At 44.5% G+C, this 20,734-nt stretch overlaps 1 protein-coding gene across 26 annotated transcripts in view; it reads right to left on the bottom strand.

Moving 5' to 3' along the window:
• Window positions 1-16,935, bottom strand: part of ADGRL3 (adhesion G protein-coupled receptor L3) — a 492,302-nt gene extending 475,367 nt beyond the window's left edge. For 22 of the 26 annotated variants that reach the window (XM_048942787.1, XM_048942790.1, XM_048942763.1 and 19 more), the window contains exon 1: window positions 15,828-16,691. The gene's annotated coding sequence lies outside the window, so the exon portion shown is untranslated. Of the gene's footprint in view, window positions 1-9,658; window positions 9,719-15,594; window positions 15,685-15,827; window positions 16,692-16,889 lie in introns of those variants that run through there. The other 4 variants (XM_048942764.1, XM_048942768.1, XM_048942767.1 and 1 more) reach the window with 4 other exon arrangements.
• Between the last annotated feature and the right edge of the window lie 3,799 nt (window positions 16,936-20,734).

The raw sequence follows: 20,734 nt of genomic DNA, 5'->3' as shown, positions 1-20,734 counted from the left end.
AAGTAAAGATCCAGCAACATCCGCTTTGTTTTCAACATTCAAAACAGTAGAAATCTTTCCTTATGATTAGCTGGCATGCTGTATTTACAGCATCAGCTCTCCTACTTAGTTAAAGTAATATATGCTACCTTATATTATGGCTGAGGAACAAAGGAGTATTGCCTTAGCCCTAAAATGAGGGCAAAACTGTCCAAATAATGGCACTGCACAAATTATACCAGCTGTTTGTGTACACTTAAACACTTTTCTTTCCCCTTTCACTAAGGCTAAAATGCAGTTGCCCCATTGCAGGACTTGGCTTACCAGTTTATCTACCTCACACACTGAAACTAGAAGTACAGAGATCACTAGCTTGTAACTTAAAACAGCTGCTATGGAGGACACAAGCAATAGCATCCCAGTAAATGCTCTCCTCACAAGTTTGCAGAGACCAAATTAAAGCAGACTCTGCACCAGCTTGCACATATTGTGCCACAGCCACCAGCACATCACTGCCGTACCACAGGCCTTAAAATCTGCATCTCTATCCCACTCAAAAATCAAGGGCTGCTCAGGGATCCAGTTACCTGCCTAAAAAATTAAAGCCAACAGAGCAGAGAAGAAACCAGTATGAAATAATTAGGAACAGGGTAAGTGAATTTAACACTACGTATCTGCAATACTGATAGATTTGGGTACATGCTGTGCATATCTATAGCACTGCTTTTAAGATGCAGGAAATGCACTGCGCTTCTACATCTCTGAAAAGTTCTGTGCAAATTCTGGTACACATTCTGGTAAAATGTGATTGTAAGAATTTGAGCTTAAATTCTGACACTGTCCTTGAGTGAATCAAAAACAGTAGGAAGATCAGAATACACGTTGCATGCTAAGTTTTACACACAGATACAGATGCACACTGTGCATAATATATACACACAATTATGTACACGTATATATCCTATATGTGTTTATATACAAGAGCTGCTCCAAAAGTAATGCCTCCTATTCTATTCTGCTCTCCCACAATGTCATAGGTGGGTTTTGGTGATAAGGCAGCAGAGGTTGAACCTTCCCATCAATACCCCATTACACGTAGTTGCTATGTGACAGATGGCAGCAGAGGGGCAGTCTGACACAATGGCATCTCACATGGAAGTGCCTACGGAGCAAAGGCATGTCACTGGATTTCTCCATACAGAAAAAAAATAATGCAGCCATTGACATCCATTGATGTTTGATGAACACTGATGGAGACCAAACATCCTCTCCATCATGGCAAAGGGGTTCAAATGAGGATCACTTTCAGCTTTCTACTATTTTTAGAGAAATTACAAAGAGAAGAAAAAAAAAAAACACACATATGCATCATAAATCAACAAGCATTTCCATGTAGAGTGATACCATTTTAAGCAGATCTGCACCCCTTGTGCTGTCCCATAGCTTGTATCGATACCACGCAACTACAGAAAATCAGCTGTGAGCCAGCCAGGAAATAAATCCCTATTGAAAACAGCCCAGCAAGAGCTACAAACCAAATGGAGATTCTAAAATTAGAGATGCATTTCCCAGGCCAGTTCCTCCCCATACAGCAACTGAAACAGATGTCAAAACCAAGAGTTGGTTTTGGGGCCCAAGAGGAGCAGCCAAAACCTGCACTGAAGCATCTGTCTAGACTGCAGCTCTCTGTGACTTACGAAAGGAGGAAAGAAAATATTTTTTTCCCAAATGTTATGAAGAAAGACTGCAGGAAGAACTATCATCTCCATATTCAGAGGACATGCTTCATTAGCTCAATCCTTAATTTGTTCAGGCTGCACAAAGTACCTACTCCAGGATGCCTTCCAAAATGAGTTGAGGCAGACATGTCTCCCTACATTGACTTCATTATTGTTTTTGGAAAAAAAAAAAAACAATAGAAGGGTGAAGGTGGAGTTAGGCTCACAGACCACCATACTGCACAGGAAACAGTAGAGGTACAACAGCATGCAATAAAAGTCCCAGTTCTCAGCGCAGAGCACAAAAACTTCATATCCCACTATAACAAACAGGAGGGATCACTCACATTCTACCAGCACTGCATTTATTTTTGTGAGATTTAAGGTAGGTGCCTTAATACCTTTATGATTCTTGAGAATTCCCCAAGGGTGCAAGATGTGTCGGGGTCTGGGGAAAGCTGAACTTCTCTATGGCATCACCAGCCATCCTGCTGGATTGGCACTGCTGCCGCACTGGGGCCCTGCTTATCACACGGTCAGATTTAAATTGGAAATACACCGTGAGCCAAAGCCAGCAATTTCCCATGGTGGGATTCACCTCCTCTGACATAAGGTATCTGCAATGTAAACACCTCCTAGTTTTCACCTTAGGCTTCAGTCAGCAGAGAGAAATTTTAGGGTGGAATTCATCTAACCTATTTGGAATGTCTACATGAACAAGAAGAGAAACAAATCATGCCACAGACACACCTGCCTCTTCCCTCTTCCTAGGAGGCCAGCTTACATGATGTACACTGATACCTCTGTACAGAGGACAGCAGGTAGGCTGTAGGCTAGAAGCTTTTCTGGAGACCCCACAGGCTTCAGTAATCTTGTTCAGTAATATCAGGGAGAAGAGAAAAATGTTAACTTACAAGGATGCTGTACTTTGTTAAAAAGCAGCCAAGCAATTTAGAGTCATGAGTAGAGACTTCAGAGAAACCTTAGCATTTGTTAGCAAGAAAATATACAGAAGTAGCATCCAAGCATCATTCACTGTTTCCACATAAAATAACAGAAAACGTTTTGTATTTTTCTTTTACTCCTTTCATATCCAGCTTACAACCTATTATTTCCAGATCAGCAGCAACCACTAAGGCATCTCCAAAATTCACAGGCTTTGGCACATCACAATTTTGGTGAAGTCATTATACATATGCCTCTTTCACTGAAGCATGGAAACGTTATTTTTAATTAGAGGCGCACACAGAGCTGTCTAAAAATAAAAGACAAGAGACCATAAAGGTCAGCAGGAACTGAAGCAAGTGCAGCAGATCGATCACGCGCACAAGGGGATTACGCCAGAAGAGACAGTGCCACGCTTGTGCAATGGGCTAAAGCTGAAACGTCACTGCTTATCCCTCAGAACATCCCAAAGACATCTCCCTCACGGCAATCAGCAGAGGCCCGTACAGGATGAGACATGAGTAGAGAGCCACAGGTATGTGAACCCCATACTTAAGGTCAGGTGAAAACTGCACTTTCTAAAGAAAATTCAATTCCTCACGTATTTTAGTGATCTCATGAGTCAGTACTAGGACACTGTACCTGAAAGCAATATCTGGCAGATAGGGGAAAGGAAATTCAGATAATCTGCTCTGACAGTATTACATAAATTATGCAGTGGCTCTGCTCAGGAATTCCTACACCAAATTCAGTAACGAAAGCATGCACTCTATAAGAGCTCAGCTCGGAGTCCCCATGAAGAGATCCAACCTTGCTTCTCCACCAGCTACCCCAGCTGTACTGTATAATGCCTGCTTACAGCAAATACAAATTTATTTCTGAAAGACACAAAAGTGACGAAATGCAGTACTTTTTAAAGGAAGTCCAATTTCCCACATATTTTACCAATGTTACAAGTCAACACTAAACTAGTTTTCAAATGCATCTTTATCCATCTACAAATTGAAGGAAGCATCTTGAAGCAGATTCGCTCTTGCTTTTCCAGAAAAACACTCATCCAAGATGAAGTGTAGGAAAGTTCAAGCTCACAACATTCCACTCTCAATTAGTGGTTATTTTTAATTAGCTACAAACACTATACCCAAAGACTATCAGCAGCAACTAGCCTGAATCAGCGCACAATTTTTGACGAAAACAAAGCAAACCCACACAAGAAAACCTCTGCTGGCCACCATCCAAGCAGACAAATTTAGGGACATCTTCAGATCATCCTGAAGAGTTATCAGTATTAAAGCTAAAAGACAGACTTGAAAGCGACAACTGCTGCTCTTCCATCCAGAAGAGAAGACTGCCTCCTTGCTTTATGCTAGTCTGACAAAAGCAATATAGAAACAAGAACAAGAAAATCCTACCAACACAGCATTTTAGTTTCAGCTAGGAAAGAATTGTTTTCTTCAGAGTGTCTGGTATGATGCTATGTTTGGTTCTATGAGAAAAACAATGCTGATAACACACTGATGTTAATAGTTGCTGCTAAGCAGTGCTGTATAGGCCCAAGGCCATTCACAGCATAGAGTCCTAGGAGGCAGCAGAATTAGGACAGCTGATTTAGACTGGCTAAAGGGATATTCCACAGCACATGATACCACGCAGAAGGAGAGTTTTGAAGGGGGTGGGACACTGGTCAGTATGTGGTAAGCAGCTGCTTCCGCATTACTTGTTAAATATATTCATATATACATACAGTCATAACTATTACCCTTTCCCCTTACTTTTAGTAAAAAGTTTATTTCAACCCATGAGTTCTACTTTTTTTTTTTCCTCCAGTTCTTTCCTCCAACCCACTGGAAGGGAGCCAACAACAGTGGTGAGTGACATGACAGGTTAAACCACAACACATGGAAAACAAAGGAATACATTTTGCATAGGCCTGATATCCTAAAATGCAAATAGAACTAAAACCGATAGGCAAGGAGGGCAACAGTGGGGGAAAAAAAGGAAAAAAATTCTCTTCCCAGCTCATTGAAGCCACAAAACAGGAACAACAGTGAGACACTGCTCATTCTCCCCCATCAGCACACGCTGGCTTTCCTTTTTTTTCCCCCCCCCCCACTGTGATGCAACATCAGCACCTATAGCTGAATGCTGCAATGCAAACATTGCAAGGAAACATCAAGATATCACAATGCGATTAATCTGTGGCTCTCATCAGGTCTTCCCAGATGATCGAGCATCTTGCCAGCTGTTGAAGCCACAGCACCAAAGCCACAGACCTGCATTAAACAAATCAGCATTCCTACTGTATTATTTTATCCTGCCCTACTGATGAAAGACATCCTCTTTCTTAATTTAAATAACTAATCTATGTTACAATAGTACAAGTTGATGCACATTTTATCTCTGTTATATACCCTGGATCTCTGACACAATTAGTCTGAAAATCATAGAGTAGAATCTCTCAGAAAATTGAGTAGGTGTAGAACCAGGAAAACAGAGTAGGCTGGGGTAGCTGGACACCACCACCTGCCTTGCTGAAAGGGAAGACACTCCTTAGGGCATAAAGGGATCGTCATTTCTCCCCTCAATCAGCAGAAAATTAGCAAGGAGGCTAGAAATTTAACATAATTACCCTGAAACCTTTGAACCTTATTACTGCAAACACACACAAGTTGAACTGAGCGGTTGTGATTAGTCCCTCGCTCCCCAACATGCCAAAAATTAGTCACACGAGACTTGCACGGTTTAAGCCATAACACAATACACATGTCAGAGAAACGATAAACTGAAGAGAGGTTAGACTTTCTTTCCTGTTAGGCACAGACAGTAGAAGTATGTATCCAGTAAGATGTAGCTGCTAAATGACAAGAGACGAATAACTTAATTTCCACTTGAGATAACCCTAATTGTAATAAGAAGAAAAAAAAAAAATCAACAGGAAAAGAAAGCAAGCAATGTTACAAAGTAGAACAATTAGTATTTGCTGCAGCGACTTTGCACCGCCCCCCGCATGAGCAGTGGCCCTTTTTTGCATGTTTTGCTAACACGTGGCACAGGGTCAGGACCCCACCAGCCAATATTTTAAGGAGAAATCTTCCCTTCCTTATGGGATTAACATAGTGCTAATTTTTGCCACCAAGAGTAGAACCAGCATCAGCAGATATGGGGCCTCAGCAGGAACCACATCTCTCAAGTCCCTCGCAAGACAAAGTCCCCAAGTTCCCATATCCAGGCATGCCTGTAAATGGGATTATAAAAGCCATAGCATCATAAAAGACGGAAAAGACCACTGACACAATCTAGTTCAAACATCAACCCATCCCCACATGCTCACTAACCACATCCCAATGTTTCCTGAACACCCCCAGGGATGGTGACTGCACCACCTCCCTGGCAGTCTGTGCCAGTGCATCACTGCTCTTTAGGAGAAGACATTTTTCCTGATATCCAACCTGAAGCGTTAGAGAATAAGCACTGTTCCTATGAATCCTTACCCTTCCTTTTTTGGAGGAATGGAAGCATTAGCAGCGTGTTCAAAGCATGTGTACATCCAGCACCCTCAGCTTGTGCAGTAACTTCATATTTTTTAATTTAAAAAACACTGGGTTATCCTTAGGTGACTACTTATAAACAGTCACCCCAGACATTTGTGATGATTTTTCTTCTCATCTTATAGTCCCATTAAGATACTGCTCTGCAGTATTTGCATAAAGACAAAAAAAATAAATAAATAGATCAAGTTACCCTTGCAGTTCAGAAACACATTACCATGAGTTCAGTTCTGAAACTTTCCCTGCTGCCCACTTCATATGAAGTTACTTTGACCAAGTTACTTCTGCAGAAGAGTAGGTGGCAAAAAGACCTCAGCCTAGAGAAGTTTCCATCTTGATTTTCCTGACTTTGAGCAGAACCATTACTTTTCCCTAGCAAGCTGCCCTTTAACAGGCAAGTTCCCCCTGCAGAAATACTGAATCTTAAAACGTATATGTTAATACATAACATTAACACCACCAAGCTGGCCTGACAGCTAAGCAGCCTTTCCAAAAAATAACCACATCACACAGAAAGGAGGACAGATGAGCAGCTGGACCATCAGATGCTAGAGGACTCCTAAGCTCACACCTCAGCATATCGTTAAGGCAGCGAGCTCACATCTTTTAACCAGCTCTTGCAATTGAAAGCTTTGGTTTTACCTCTAGAAGGAGAAACTGCTTAATCACCATCTAACCTGATGTAAAGACAGCTGCTGCACAAGGCAGGGGAGCACCAGGGCAGATGGGAATTGATCAAAACGTACTTCTACAGCACAGGCACTCCAGGACTCCTCTCATTCAAAAGCAAACTTGCTATATAAAAAAAGGCCCCTCTGCAGACGGAGGCAGAGCTGCTCAGAAAATGCATATCTCCCTCCCTCAGAGATCACCACGGTATATTCTTATAATTCCATGAATGAACAAAAAAGTACATTCTCAGGTATCCGTGTTCCCTCTCAGCTTGGGAAAAGGGAGGCATGCAATCACTTGTTAATAACTTGGAATCCTGTGCATTCCACATGCTCAACAAAACTTCATCCCTGTCTACTGTATAGCAAACAGTAATGAAGTTGACTTTTTGGATGGGAAACAGATAATGCTGACTCCAGGAGGCAACAAACCAACACTTTGGGTCATGGTTTGGGGTTTTATTTTTTAGTTATGGTGGGTTTTTTGTTTTTATTGCTGTTGCTGTTTTTTTACTTCCACAAGAAGCATCTTCACAACTCTAACTAAAGGATAATGTTATTGATACAGAATTAGAGATGCACGAACATAACATAGCTTGATATACCGAACAACGCATCAACATGTAGCCCCCAAACTATGTAAATCTTGGCAAAATTGAGGCCTAAATCTGCCCTGGACAACATCAAACATAAGATTTCAAACCTCTACTGAGAAAGCAAGATAATTTCTCAGTACACACACTCTATTCTCACTTCTGTGCACTTGTGTTGTCTTCTCCTCCCTTTGCAACACTGCAACTCCCCACACATTTTTTAAAAAGCCCAAACCCAAAAACACGTTGCACAGCTATCTCACTGTCATCTATTACTCAAGAAAGGTCTCATTGAACAAATGTCTGTTCAGAGGCTCTAAACAAATTTCATTTCTGAACACCACTGTCTGCAGCCCAGCGGGCCATTTCACCAAGATAAAAATCACACATTTAATCAAACGCTTCAAAAAAAGAAATACACACCGAGTTTGCTTAATAACGTCAAATAATAAAAGTGCAATGCTGGCAGCATACTAATTTTTAGTACTCTTTCTTCTTTGAGGGTTGTCTCAATAGTCAAGGTCAACCGTACATGGGATTTCTTCTAATTAGGGTTCCTGGTAAAGGCTAGACCTGCTTATTCTCACCGCTTAACCACGGTTTTCCCTAAAATGAAGACATCTCTCTTTCATTTTAAATTAAATCATTGCAGTATCCCATCCAAGTGTGACAGACAAAACTGCACAACTCTGTTAATTCAATAGAGAATGTATGTGAAAGACAACAAAACCCACATCTTTTGTGGTCAATGAGGAACCACCCACACAAACGTCTACGGTACAAAAGAAAAACTGATTTACAGAAGAGAAAAAAAAAAGATTATCTGCTCAGTGTTAGACTACAGCTTCTACTGCAGAGCAGCACAGACACATTTGAGTTTTGAATGAAGAGCAGACCTGGCACCCCTATATCAACGCATGCTTTGTCATTTATTTTAATGCAGTAGGAAGATGCAGAGCAGCATTATGTCACTGCAGCTACAAAATACATCTGTATTACTACCAACCACATTTCCATGATATTCATCACTAATTCTCCTAGTACTTTGTCACTGACTTCTATCATTCCATTTATGTATTGATACGTATGTATGCCAGTTTTATCACAATGATTACCGCTTAGACCCACATTACATGAACTTGGGAAGAACCCCGGATCCTAGCTGTGATCAAGCCTGCTGCTTGAAAGGGGTCAGACAAAAGCCTATATCTTCACCCTTGCATGGGCCCATGGGTTATGCTGGTCTGCCCTCTGCTCACACAGGACAAGCAAGTGATCAAGCGTGAAGACATCAGGGCAGACAAGCCCCCATCTGCTACTCCCAAAGCTAGAGGAGGCAAACAGAAAAGCAGCTTCTAGGCATATTGCCCCACCAGAGTTCTTCTCCCTGCTGCAAACATCCCCATAAACACCTTTTCATAGACACCACATATCTGCTGTTCACAGCAGAGATCCAGATTTTTTTCACTGAATGGAAAAATTACTGCTTTCTTAGTTTAAGCTAGTATAAACCATTACTAAGGTCTAAACACAGCACCCTTCCACTGGTGCTCACCAGCAATCCACCATTTCATCTCTACTGCATGCATGGAGCTGCTCATAGGATCAAACATTCTGTGGACAAACATCTGATCCTAGAGAATCAGTGATACACAACCATATTTCTTGTGAAATCAAGGATATTTATACAATTTACAAATTTACAACAATTCTCTTGTTGCATTGCAGACTTTCCTACCAAATCAGCAGTGTTACATGGAGAAGCACTCCCCATTCCACAATCAAAACACATTACACAGACTTTAGAAGTCATTCCCAATTGGTGACCTACTTAAAGAGATCTATAAAGTGCATTACAATTGTAATTGTGGAACACTCGTCAAAAGGTCACAAGATATCACTCCATACAGTGTAATCGCTATTTTTCAAACACCTTTCAGGATAAATTTCACACAAAGAGACACGCAAAATTCTGGAGTTAACCCAACTCAGCAGAACTTGTAGTAGTATAGGCCTTCTTTTAAAATACAAGAAATAAAAACAAACAAAAAAAAAAAAAAAAAAAAAGGAGATGTAAGACAGAAGAGAAAAAAAAAAAGACACACATAAGGATTAGCAGCAGCTGATTAGTTGCCTTCAATCAGTTTTAGATCACCCAAGAAAGGTAGTGGTCGCAATCAAGTAATAAAGAAGAAATAGCTTACTCTTTCCAATGATAAGAACTTGCCAGAAACTTCAAAAAGAAGCCACCTCCAAATAGAGACCCTTCCCCTTTGGCTGCCAGCACTCAAATGAGGTTAGGGAGGAGTGGGCTCTGGGTCCACTGGATTACTCACACCTGTGCTCTCAGGGCTGGCCATGCCCTTCACCAGGTGTTCAATCACTGGTTCGAGCTGGGACCTAACGGTTTCCATACAACCACTCCACACACCTGCATTCATTAAAGATAATCCAAACTGACATTCTCTTCAAATCTGTGCTGTGGGAGTTTAAAGTGCAGGAGTCACATCATAATTTCCCTTGGAAATGGGATATATATGCACTGCATTTCCAAATGATTCAAGGCCGTGATTGCAACATCCTAAATCTGAAGGAATAACAGTTTAGATTGTGCACAAAGTCAAGCAAAGACACAGCATCCAGTTGAGTAATTTGTTGTGTGCTCGAGGTTTAAAAAATATAAATGTTTCTCATAATAAACCATTGACTATGTGATTGTAGACCAGTTCTGTTCACAGTACCTCCAGGCAGCCCTGACAGAAAGAGCCCTTCAGGACAGAATCCAAAAGGCTTTTATTTACTGTGGGGATAATATTATCCAGAAGACAGTGGGGGAAATAGGGGGGGAGCATTAAAAAAAAAAAAAAAAAAAAAAAAAAAAGAATAGCTAAAGTATACACCTTTCCTAAAAAATAAATACATAAACAAAAAAAACTGTCTCCTTTGAACCGAATGACAGGAATTTCAAAGTGATCAGTCAGTAGCACACACACACACACACACACACGATTGCTAAAGAGGTGTGAAAGAAAAGGAGTTAACATGATCTCCTAAACCCTCCTCAGCTCTATCCAACAGTGAAACCTATTCAAAGAGATGGCTTCGATGGGCGATTTTTTTTTTCCTCCTCCTTTCCCTCAGCAGTCTTTGGAATGGCTTTGAGGGAAAGAAGAGGAAAAAAAGGAAGGAAAAAAAGCAAGCTATTGAAAATCTCCTTACAGGGTCAGCTGTCACTGAAATGCACTTTAGTATTCAGGGTACCCACCCATGCAGAACATCAAAAACTGGGCTGAGGTCCCTCTCTATTCTAACAGGCTCAGGCCAGCACAGGGTGTGTGATGTGGTGTGGAACAGCAAAGCACACTGCCTCTGCAGGGCTCTCAAAAAGCAGCATCAGCCCATGGAACACAGCTGGGGGTCACCATGCTTTGCACAAGCAAAGAGGCTGTATGGGTTGAAGCCGACTTGTGCTGGCACTGCTGGAAATTGAAACATCTCCTCAACTGGAGATTTGTGGTCTTACATCATCATACAAAGTTCAGGCTTACTGATGTGCCATCTCCTGAATGAACTCCCCATTATCTCCCTTCTTCTTCCTGTTCTTTCCAGGCTGCCTATGGAAACACAAGTCTTAGTATTCACTCATCATTCTGTGGAAATAATTGGAAAGAAAATACAAAGCAGCAGAAAGTCAGGCAATTGCACATTCTTTATATTTCCAGAACTTTTTCTTCTGCTGTATCAAGCTAAATCTGAGCTTCACAGGCTGCTGAGCATCTTGGCCAGGCTTTGCAGGTTAAACTAAATTCTCCATCTAAGCTAGATGGGCTCTCAGTTGTCTACCATGACCATCTCTGACACATTCCTGCCCCCTACATTAACATATTCAAGAAAGATGCAAACTGCACTTCCATGCAGCAATGATTCTTCTCTTCTACTCTCTTTGTGGAAAAACTACTCACTAAGACAGCCTTGGGATCAGCAACATCAAATCGGAAACAGGCTGCTACAGCAAATAGCAATGATCAGCTTCAAACCTGATTAAATTAATGGTTGCTCAGCATACCCCCCCCTCCCCCCCAAACAAATCTGTTTTGTTTTCATGAATACACATACCTGTGTATATATGTCTGTGCTTATGTTTGCAATATAGGTGCAAATCTTAAGTACCTATTTTCCACTTATTTAAGATTGAACAACAACAACAACAAAGCAGACCTCTGTTTGCTCCCCCCCAAAAATAACTGTGCTTGGTTGTGTGTGCCCATAGGAGAAGCGAATGCACTAGGACTGAAATAGTCAGAATATTTCTACCTATATTTCTCTCATTGGAAACTGTGTCCATTCACTGAGGTTCCTTATGTCAGTAACCAGACACTTTATTTCTGTGGAATGGGAAAGGTTAAAAGTGTTAATAGAGAAGGGACTTGTATCTGATGAGCATTACAAGCAGACTACTCATCCTTGGTTTATGTCACTTAGAGCATTTCTGAAGTGTTAGCTGAAGGTGTTAGGTTCAAACCAGAAGAGAGACAGCAAACATGAGCACCTTTGCATAGGAAATCACAGTAGGACCATACATTGATCACATTTTAAGGACTACTTCTGCAAAAGCATGCACATTTATCTTCACCTCATTTTAGCTTTGCACTGTAGTAAGAGAACATTCATGCTGATCTTTTGTATTTATGATGTTTCATCGTAAGTTTAAGAAATGCATAGCTTCACTGAGAAGTGCAATCAATGACTTGAATTGATTTATACCAGGTAAGGATCCAACTGCAATCAACTCAGTAAGCTTTTCCAATTAATAGTAGCAGAGCTATGAACCAATCTATTCAAAACAGTACAAAAAATTCCAAAGATGGTCCACAGTACCACTGAAATGAAATTTTTATTGCCTGAAGAGTCTGTTTTCCTTGATACAGCCACAGATGCACGGTGCAGTGACTGATAAACACAATGGAGAAGCTGTGGATGCCCTCTCCCTGGAGGTGCTCGAGGTCAGGTTAGATGGCAAATCCCTATGGGCAGGGACTGGAACTGGTTGGGCTCTGAGTTTCCTTTCAACCCAAGTCATTCCATGAGTCTATAACTAAACACGTTTGACTCACAGCCAAAACCAGAAGTCTCTCTAAAAAGGCCACTGAAAGAAAACTTACAGCCTAAACACTGTGCTCATTGTTTTTACCAATCAGTTTGTCTCAGCCATTTCCATCCCATAGGTGTCTTCTGCAGACACCACAGTCTGCATCCTACTTCACTTCTCCATAGAAGAGTACCTATTCACAAGGAACAGTGCACTGTCAATATATATCTAGTGGGAAGCATAAAGAAAGCATTACACTGCATCCCAATGGGAGTGCATCCGTTGAAAGAAAGAGGAGCTGGCAGGGAAGAGCTGGGAATCCATGGTAAGACCTCTTCAGAGCTTCCATGCTCACTGGGTATATCCCACCTGACAAGCAGCCTCCTATCAGAAGTGGCCAGACAACACGAGTTTGCTCTGCAGGGCCATCCTGTTGTCTCAGCATTCCCTAGTCTCAGTACAGTATCAGCACCACCTCCAATGTGAGAATTTGGGTGCTGCATTTCCAGTGCTCTCTTGTGATGAGCAGGAATGTTCCAAAGAATACAAAGTTCTGTTAAAATCACTCCCATCAGAGCACTGAGCTGTTTCTACAACCAACTAGTAAGACAATGAAATAAGTTCTCTTCCCTTATTTACTTTTTTGCCTTGTGCCCAGCCTTCATATCATAGCTTTTCCCTGATCCATTCTTCCTTGCCAAATTCCACATCTTTCATCAGTCTCTAGCCCATCCTTTAAGCCGTGCCACACAATAAACAGTTTCCCAGCCAATCTACACCAGTCTCAACGCTATTAGTATCAAAATTTGCAATAATAAATCAGCAGCTCCCAGGACTGCTCCATTTACAAAGCCTTCCCTCTCCCGTGTGCATCTCATTTACTGGCATTGATGATGCATGCGCTCATGCTCTGAATGCGAAAGCCCTCCCGGCGGCACCGCACTCCCCAGCTGACGTGCTGACCGAGGCGAAAGGTCGGGCATGCTGCTCTCCAGTAATCCAGTCCACACCACTTTGCACCTTCCATTGGGCGGCACAGACACCCAGCCAGCACCGTGCAAGCACCTCCTCCTCCGAGCCCGCCTGCCTTCCCCGCAGAGCCAGCGAAGGGCACTGGGTTCATGTTGTGCTGTGGGAGCAGCCACGTCAGAATGAGCTCCTTCAGCCCTGCAGCCAGCACAGGACGGGAGTGATGCAGCCACCAATGGAGACAAATAATGGAATCACACAAAACTCATGTGCTAGCTCTAGCTTTATGAACTCCAGTCATTCTGGAACACGGAGATCCATGCCAGCCTCATTGCTGCCAGCAGGTAACAACACAACGGCTACTTTGTAGTAAACCACGCTCAGCATGGAAAAAGCTCTGCTAAGCAGCCCCAACCACAACAAGGGGATTGTGTCCCTCCTGCAACCAGAGCACAGCCATTTCACCTTCAGAAAAGCTCCCAGCCCCTCTCTAAACTTTGTCACCCAGCAGCGGCACAGGCAGGCGGCTCTGCGCCCTTCCTGTTCTGCTTTCCTGAAGCAACGGCTGCAGGCTCGCCGACACCAGCCTCTTTAACCTGCAGCACCTGGCTTGCCCCGTAAAACTCGGTGGAAGGATTTTTCCTAATGAATACACAGTAGAAGCCTGTTCATATCGCAAGACCCTGGAAATTATGATAAATGAGCTCGACGAGGCACACGCTGCTACTCAATACCAGGCAAGCAGCACTGGCTGCACTCTGAGACAGCATTCCATAACAAAAAGAAATGCATTCATTTCAACTCCAGAGAAGATTTTTTTCTGTTGGCTTTAAGATTCTCCATCCAGCACCCTGGAATAACCAATGCCACAGTATCAAAAAGGAACAGTGACTTGCGGGCTCTCTTTCTGCCCCATAGCAAAGCACAGAGGGCATTCTCAGCCATTTATGTTTGTACCTCAGCCTCCTTCTAAGCAGCTAGGGCTGGGAGAGGGGAAACGCTAATACCTCCTCATGGGTAATCCAAACAGGAGTGTAAATACAACAGACTCAGTTGTCGTGGCCAAAGCTGGGAATGCTACAATGACGAGCGCGCAACAATACATTTCTTTTGGCCATGTATGAGTTGTTTTAACTACAGCAGAGAAGAACAGCATGCTGATTAGGACAGGGAAAGATGCTCCTTTCCTACTTCACAATCTATCCTGGAAAAAAAAAAAAACAACACAAAACCAAGCAGCTGCACATCACAGGGTGAAAAACCAAAGGAATGCTCCTGTGGACAGCTCTGGGCACTGATGAGACACAGACCCCAAAGTAGAGGTGCCCAGGGAGCATTTCATTGAATCATTAAGGTCGGAAAAGACCGCTAAGATCATGTAGTCCAACCAACAACTCATTTCTGGGCACCACAGCCACCCACCAGCTATAAGGCACTGGTTAAATCTGGGCTTCCTACACTGAGAAGGCAAAGGAGTGCTCCCTTATTCGAGACAGGCAGCTACCACCACTCTCACAAGCATCTTTCCAAGTTAAATAGTCAAAACACGGTTGCAAAGAGAAAGCAAATAATCAAGCAAGCAAATAAAAAAGCTTAAAAAAAAAAGAAAAGAAAGAAAGAAAGAAAAGAAAGGAGAGGGAGAATAAGGGGAATGCAATTTTTACCATTTTATTCCTCCACCCATACATACTGGCCCCTCTCGTTCAAAAAATGTCCCTGCTGAACACAGCCCTGCAGACAGCCAGCAAACACCAAACACCCCAGACAGGCACCAACCTGGGCTGCATGTTTCCCTTTGCCTGCAGGGACAGGGCTGCACACCCCTGCCCACCCCACAGCCAGGCACACGCAGCCCCTGACGCACCCCAGTCCAGCATCATCCCAACCACAGCCCCGTCCTCCTGCTGCCATCCAGGAACGCAGCGGCTTCTCCAGGCACCCCTCCAACAATGCAATAGGAACATCCATTCTCTGAGGGGTATAGGCATGGAGCAGCGAGGGAAACTCGGGGATTTCTACGGGTAACAGCAGCAAAGCCACATATTCCTTCCATAGGGAAGGAAGAGCAGACACAAAACCTACCAGGGCTATTCCATCTCCTCGCAGCCGTCCGTCCCCTTCATCCCCAGCACGCAACCCCCGTTACCTGCAGGACGCAGCCTCCCTCCCCCGAGGACCACCACCCTCCATAGGAACCAATGGGATCCGATGGCAGCGGGCAGCCCTCAGCCCGGCGCGGGTTGGATGCAGGGCCGGCACCGATCCGTGAGGCACCCGGCGGATGGAGGGCGCTCGGATGGAGGGTGCTCCGTTACCTTTAGTCACCTCCGGTTGCCGAGATGCCAATCCCCATCGGTTCCTCAACAACCTGCAGCGGGGAGCTGCTGCTGCTGCTGCCACAATCCAGTCATGAAAAGCAGAGCTGGCCACGGTACCAGGAGGCACAGGAGGAGCAGGGATCGTCGCCCAAGGAAAGAAAAATGTTAAAAATAAAAATAAAATTAAAAAAAAAAAAATTAAAAGGGGGGTATGAGGGGAAAGGAAGAAGAAAAAGTCTCTCCTCCGCTGCCTTCTCCTCCCGCAGCTCACACTGGATCCCGGAGGGTGTGTGGGGATGGGGAGGCGGTCTTTCCCCCTCTTCCCGCCGCCAGCCCCCGGCCGCAGCCCCGCGGCTCTACCTCCTCCAGGTGGGCAGCCTCAGGGCCGGGGGGTGGCCGCGGAGCCCGCACCTCCGCCCGGGCGATCCGGATGCGGCACGGTCATCGCCCGCCTTGCTGCTGCTGCTGCTGCCGCCGCCGGGGACGAGGAGCCGCTGCCGAAGAGACCACCAAAAAAAAGAAGGGGGAAAAAAAAAAAAAAAAAAAAAAAAAAAAAAAAGAGCAATCTTCCACCATCCCCCTTTTCTCTTCCTCCTCCAGCAGCACCAGCCGCTCTCCGCATCCGCTCCCTGCCCCCGGCCCCGCACTCCGCCGGGGCTGGGGGACACAAAGGCTCCCGCGCGCAGGGGGGCGGCCGGCCCTCAGCTGCCCGGAGCCCCCCGGAGCCTTCCTCCTCCTCTTCCTCCTCCCGTTGCGGACACCGTCAGCCCCGGCTCGGCTGGGCTGGGCGGGCGCGGGGGGGGCCCACGGCCGCCGGCAGAACGGCACGGCACGGCTCACACACGGGGAGGGGGCGGCCCGGCAGCGGCAGGCGGCGCGGCGCTGCTGCCCTGCCCGGCGGCGGCCGCACGGAGCCGGGCGGGCGGCGAGCCGAGGGGCGGGGGAGCGCCGAGGGCCCGGATCTGGGTTGCGTGGACGCGGGCTCCACCTAGCAGCCGGCGCCGCGCCGCGCCGACCCCGGCCCCTTCCTTTTTCCTTTCCCCTTTTTCCGGTGCCCACCTGCACCCCTCACGATCGCGGCTCCCCGACCCCCGCCGAGAGGATCCCCCAGCTCCCCATTGGCCCACTGCTCCCAGCCCAGCGGCCAATGGCAGGCAGCCCACCGAACCAGGAATCCCCTGCTGGATTCTCCAGCTTCCCATAGGATGCTCTGCCCATTGTAGCCAGCAAAGCGACCAATCATAACCATGCAATCCAGCACAGAACCTGCTGGATTTCTCACCTCCCCATTGAAGGATCAGGAGCAGAGCATTTCTAGCTGGATTCCCCATCTCTAGATTGGCTGCTCTGCTGGTGATCTCCAGCTCAGCAGCCAATCGCAGACAGTCTGCTGGGCTCAGAGTCCCCTCCCACAACTCACTGAAGATCAAGTTCTTCAACAAGCTCCTAAGAATCTCCAATGGCAGATCCTACAGTCTTGCAGGATCCTCTTGACTGGGATGATGAAGGCATCAATCTCATTTGTAAACATAGACCATGGATCAGAAGAATGCCTTCACACATCCCTACCTGCATCTCTAGGTTAGGTTGATGGTTGGACTTGAAGATCTTTTCCAACTTAAATTACTCTTTAGGCATGGAAATGTGTATTTTATGCTAAGAACTGCTATTTTGGAGGCACTGATGTGTTGAATAAAATCACAGAATCATTTGACTTAGAAAGGATTCTTAAAGGTCATCTGGTGTAACTCCACTCCAATGAATAACAACACCTACAGCTACACCAGGGTGCCCAGAGCCCCGTCCAACCCAGCCTTGAATATCACCAAGGACAGGGCATCCACTACCTCTCTGGGCAACCACATAGTAAAAAAACTTCTTCCTTATATCCAATCTAAATCTCCCCTTTTAGTCTGAAACCATTTCGCCTTGTCCTAACAAAATGGACTCTGTCTGTCCCTTTCCTTCTTACAGCCAAATAGTCTGTCCCCTTTCTTCTTACAGCCCTCTTGTAGACGCTGGAAGGCCACTATCAGGTCTCCCCAAGGCTGTCTTTTCTCCATGCTGAACAGCCCCAGCTCTCTCAGCCTGTCCCCACAGTGGAGGTGTTTCATCCCTCGGGTCCTCCTTTGGATGTGCTCCAACAGGTCTACGTTTCTCCTGTACTGAAGGCTCCACATGTAGATGCAGCTCTCCAGGTGAGTCCTCACCAGTGCAGAGTGGACGGGCAGGATCACCTCCCTCTCTGCACTGACCACACTTCTTTGGATGCAACCCAGGATACAGTTGGCTTTCTGAACTGCAAGGGCACACTACTGGCTCATGTCCAGCTTGCCATCCAGCAGTCCCCCAGGTCTTTCTTACTAGGACTGTTCTCCTTTCATCCCCCAGCTTGTACTGCTCGCAAAGGTTGCCACAACCCAGATGCAAGACCTTCCCCTTGGATTTGTTAATCTTCATGAGATTTTCCTGGGCCCACTTCTCAAGCTTGTCCAGGTCTCTCTGGATGGCATCTTGTCCCCCAGGCATATCAATTGCACCACACAGGATATACTGTGATATACTGAGGATATACTCACTGTTGATGTCTTTGATGAAGATGTTGAAGTATTTTAAGTCCCAGGACTGACCTTTGAGGGACACCACTCGTCATTAGTCTCCATCCACATATTCAGCCACTGACCACCTCTCTCTGGGTACGATCTCACAACCAGTTCCTTGTCCATCAAACAGTTCACCCACCAAATCCACATCTTTCCAATTTGGAGAGAACATCAACAATCTGTTTTGCCAGTGATAACATTGAGATTGACACTGGGAAAAAAAGAAAAAGAAAAAAAAAAGAAAAAAAAAAAAAAGAAAGAAAGAAAGAAAGAAAAAATGTCAGCTGTGGTGAAACTAGGAGAAAAAAAAAAAACCACACACACAGAAAACATACATACAAAAAAAGAAAACAAAACATCTATACATTATAACAGATCTGTCCCAAGAGTTTCTGCTTCCAGCAGACCTCTGTGAAGTCACGCTACAGAACACCTGGCCTCTCCCACCAGGCTGCAGAATTATCCCCAAAAGTCCAAGCAAACAGCACGCAGCCTTCTGCAAATGTTTACCTTATGTAAAACTGGGTTTTAAACCAATTAAAAAGCCATTGTGTTTTGGCCTTGCATTTGGCTTACCAAAATTGCTCTCTCCTTGAGTGGGAGCCTTAGGGCATCCATCTCTCCATCCTCAGCAAACTCCTCCTCCAACAGCCCTTCTTCCAGGGACCACATGAGAAAAAAGAAAAAGTAAAAAAGAAGAAGAACCTCAAAGTCCTTTTTCCTGCCTCTACCAGGATACTCTGAGATGTGAGACTCTCTGAAATGTGATTATCTCTCCAATGACATTCACCACATCTGCTCCGGGAGTGAAACAAAGCCATACAAGCTGCAATGAGATCTGCTACATATCTTTAAGCTCTGCTTTAATGCAGAGGTGAGAATGAAATCAATGTTTAGTATGCAAGTGGAAAAAGATGAAGAACCACTAGCCTTACAGTGGGATTTTATTTTTCTCTCTTGTAGAACCACATAAATGTTTGGGCTGGAAGGGACCTCAAAGCCCACTCATCCCAACCCCCTGCTGTTATCTGGTTGCCTCTCACCAGCTCAGGCTCTGCAGGGTCCCATCCTGCTGGTCTTGAGTGCCTCCAGGGTTGGGGCATCCACACTCGCTCTGGGCAGCAGTGCCAAGTCTCACTCCCCTCTGAGTAAAAAGTTACCTATAAATAAATAAATAAATAAATAAAAAAAATAGACTAAAATAAAATAAAATAATAAATAAAAAAAAGAGAAAAGAAAAAAACTGTGGGGAAAAATATTTTGGGGAAAGACAATGCTACTGTTCTCACTAAAATCATGATTTGGGCTTAATCTTGCACTCAAGCCAGAAAATTTCAGAGACAGAGAAGTTCTTTTGGGTTGTGCAGTTGTAGTCTCCAGTGGCAGCTGTGAGCTGATTCCCTGAAGGACATTTTCCCAGCACTTTGTCCAGTGAAAACTGAAAGGTGTTCAGGGATGAGGTTTCTTCCCATTCCCCTAAGTGATTTCTCTCCACTCTCACATATCTCATCATTTGGAAGATTTTCCTGCTGTTCAGCCTACATTTTCCGTTTCTTAATTTCATCCCATTACTTGTGGTTACGGCCCCAATTAATCAAAGTACTTCAATGCGTGCTTAAATTTAGGTATGTGCTTAAGCTCCATTGAAATTACACATGTCAGTGTTTTGCAGCCCTGATGGATATGCACATGTGTTTAAGTACTGTGCTGAATTGGGACCATGCATCATCCCAAATGCTTACCCTTCTCTCACAAGTTTTTAAACAATTATCCCTTCTTTGCTTGACTATTGATTAGATAAGCTATCTATTTAAGCTACCCAATTTCTCTTTGTGTATCACTCGCTCCAAGCAGTTGATACCTTTTCTTCTTTGAGTAAGAATTCCCTCAATTTATGCTTTGTAAGGACAAGCAGTAAGGTATCAGAGTTCAGTGCCGACCCTCGGGTGTGATGACATGAAGACACTCTTTGCTACTGAAGGACACAACATACTTGCACTGGCAACCCCAACCTGCACTGATTTATTTCACTGCCCTATCAATTCATAAGATTCTCTTAACATACTCCATTCCTTTTCCTTATCCATCAGCCTGGCTTATTGGGCATTTTGTTCGCATGGAAAGATGGACTTTCAGTCTTCAAAATCAGGAAACCTGTGACAGATCCAAATCACAGCCTTTGAGGTTTCCAGAATTCCTTCTCTCATGAAACAGAAATCCCCATCCCAAGCTATGCTTTCCAGATGCATTATTTGAATGAGCTCCTCCAATATTTTGGGTCCTTAATCTGTTTTCTTCTTC

The sequence above is a fragment of the Lagopus muta genome, chromosome 4, assembly GCF_023343835.1.
Source record: "Lagopus muta isolate bLagMut1 chromosome 4, bLagMut1 primary, whole genome shotgun sequence".
Classification (NCBI taxonomy): domain Eukaryota; kingdom Metazoa; phylum Chordata; class Aves; order Galliformes; family Phasianidae; genus Lagopus; species Lagopus muta.
The sequence above is the reverse complement of the archived record's forward strand: the minus strand, read 5'-3'. Positions and strand labels throughout refer to the sequence as shown.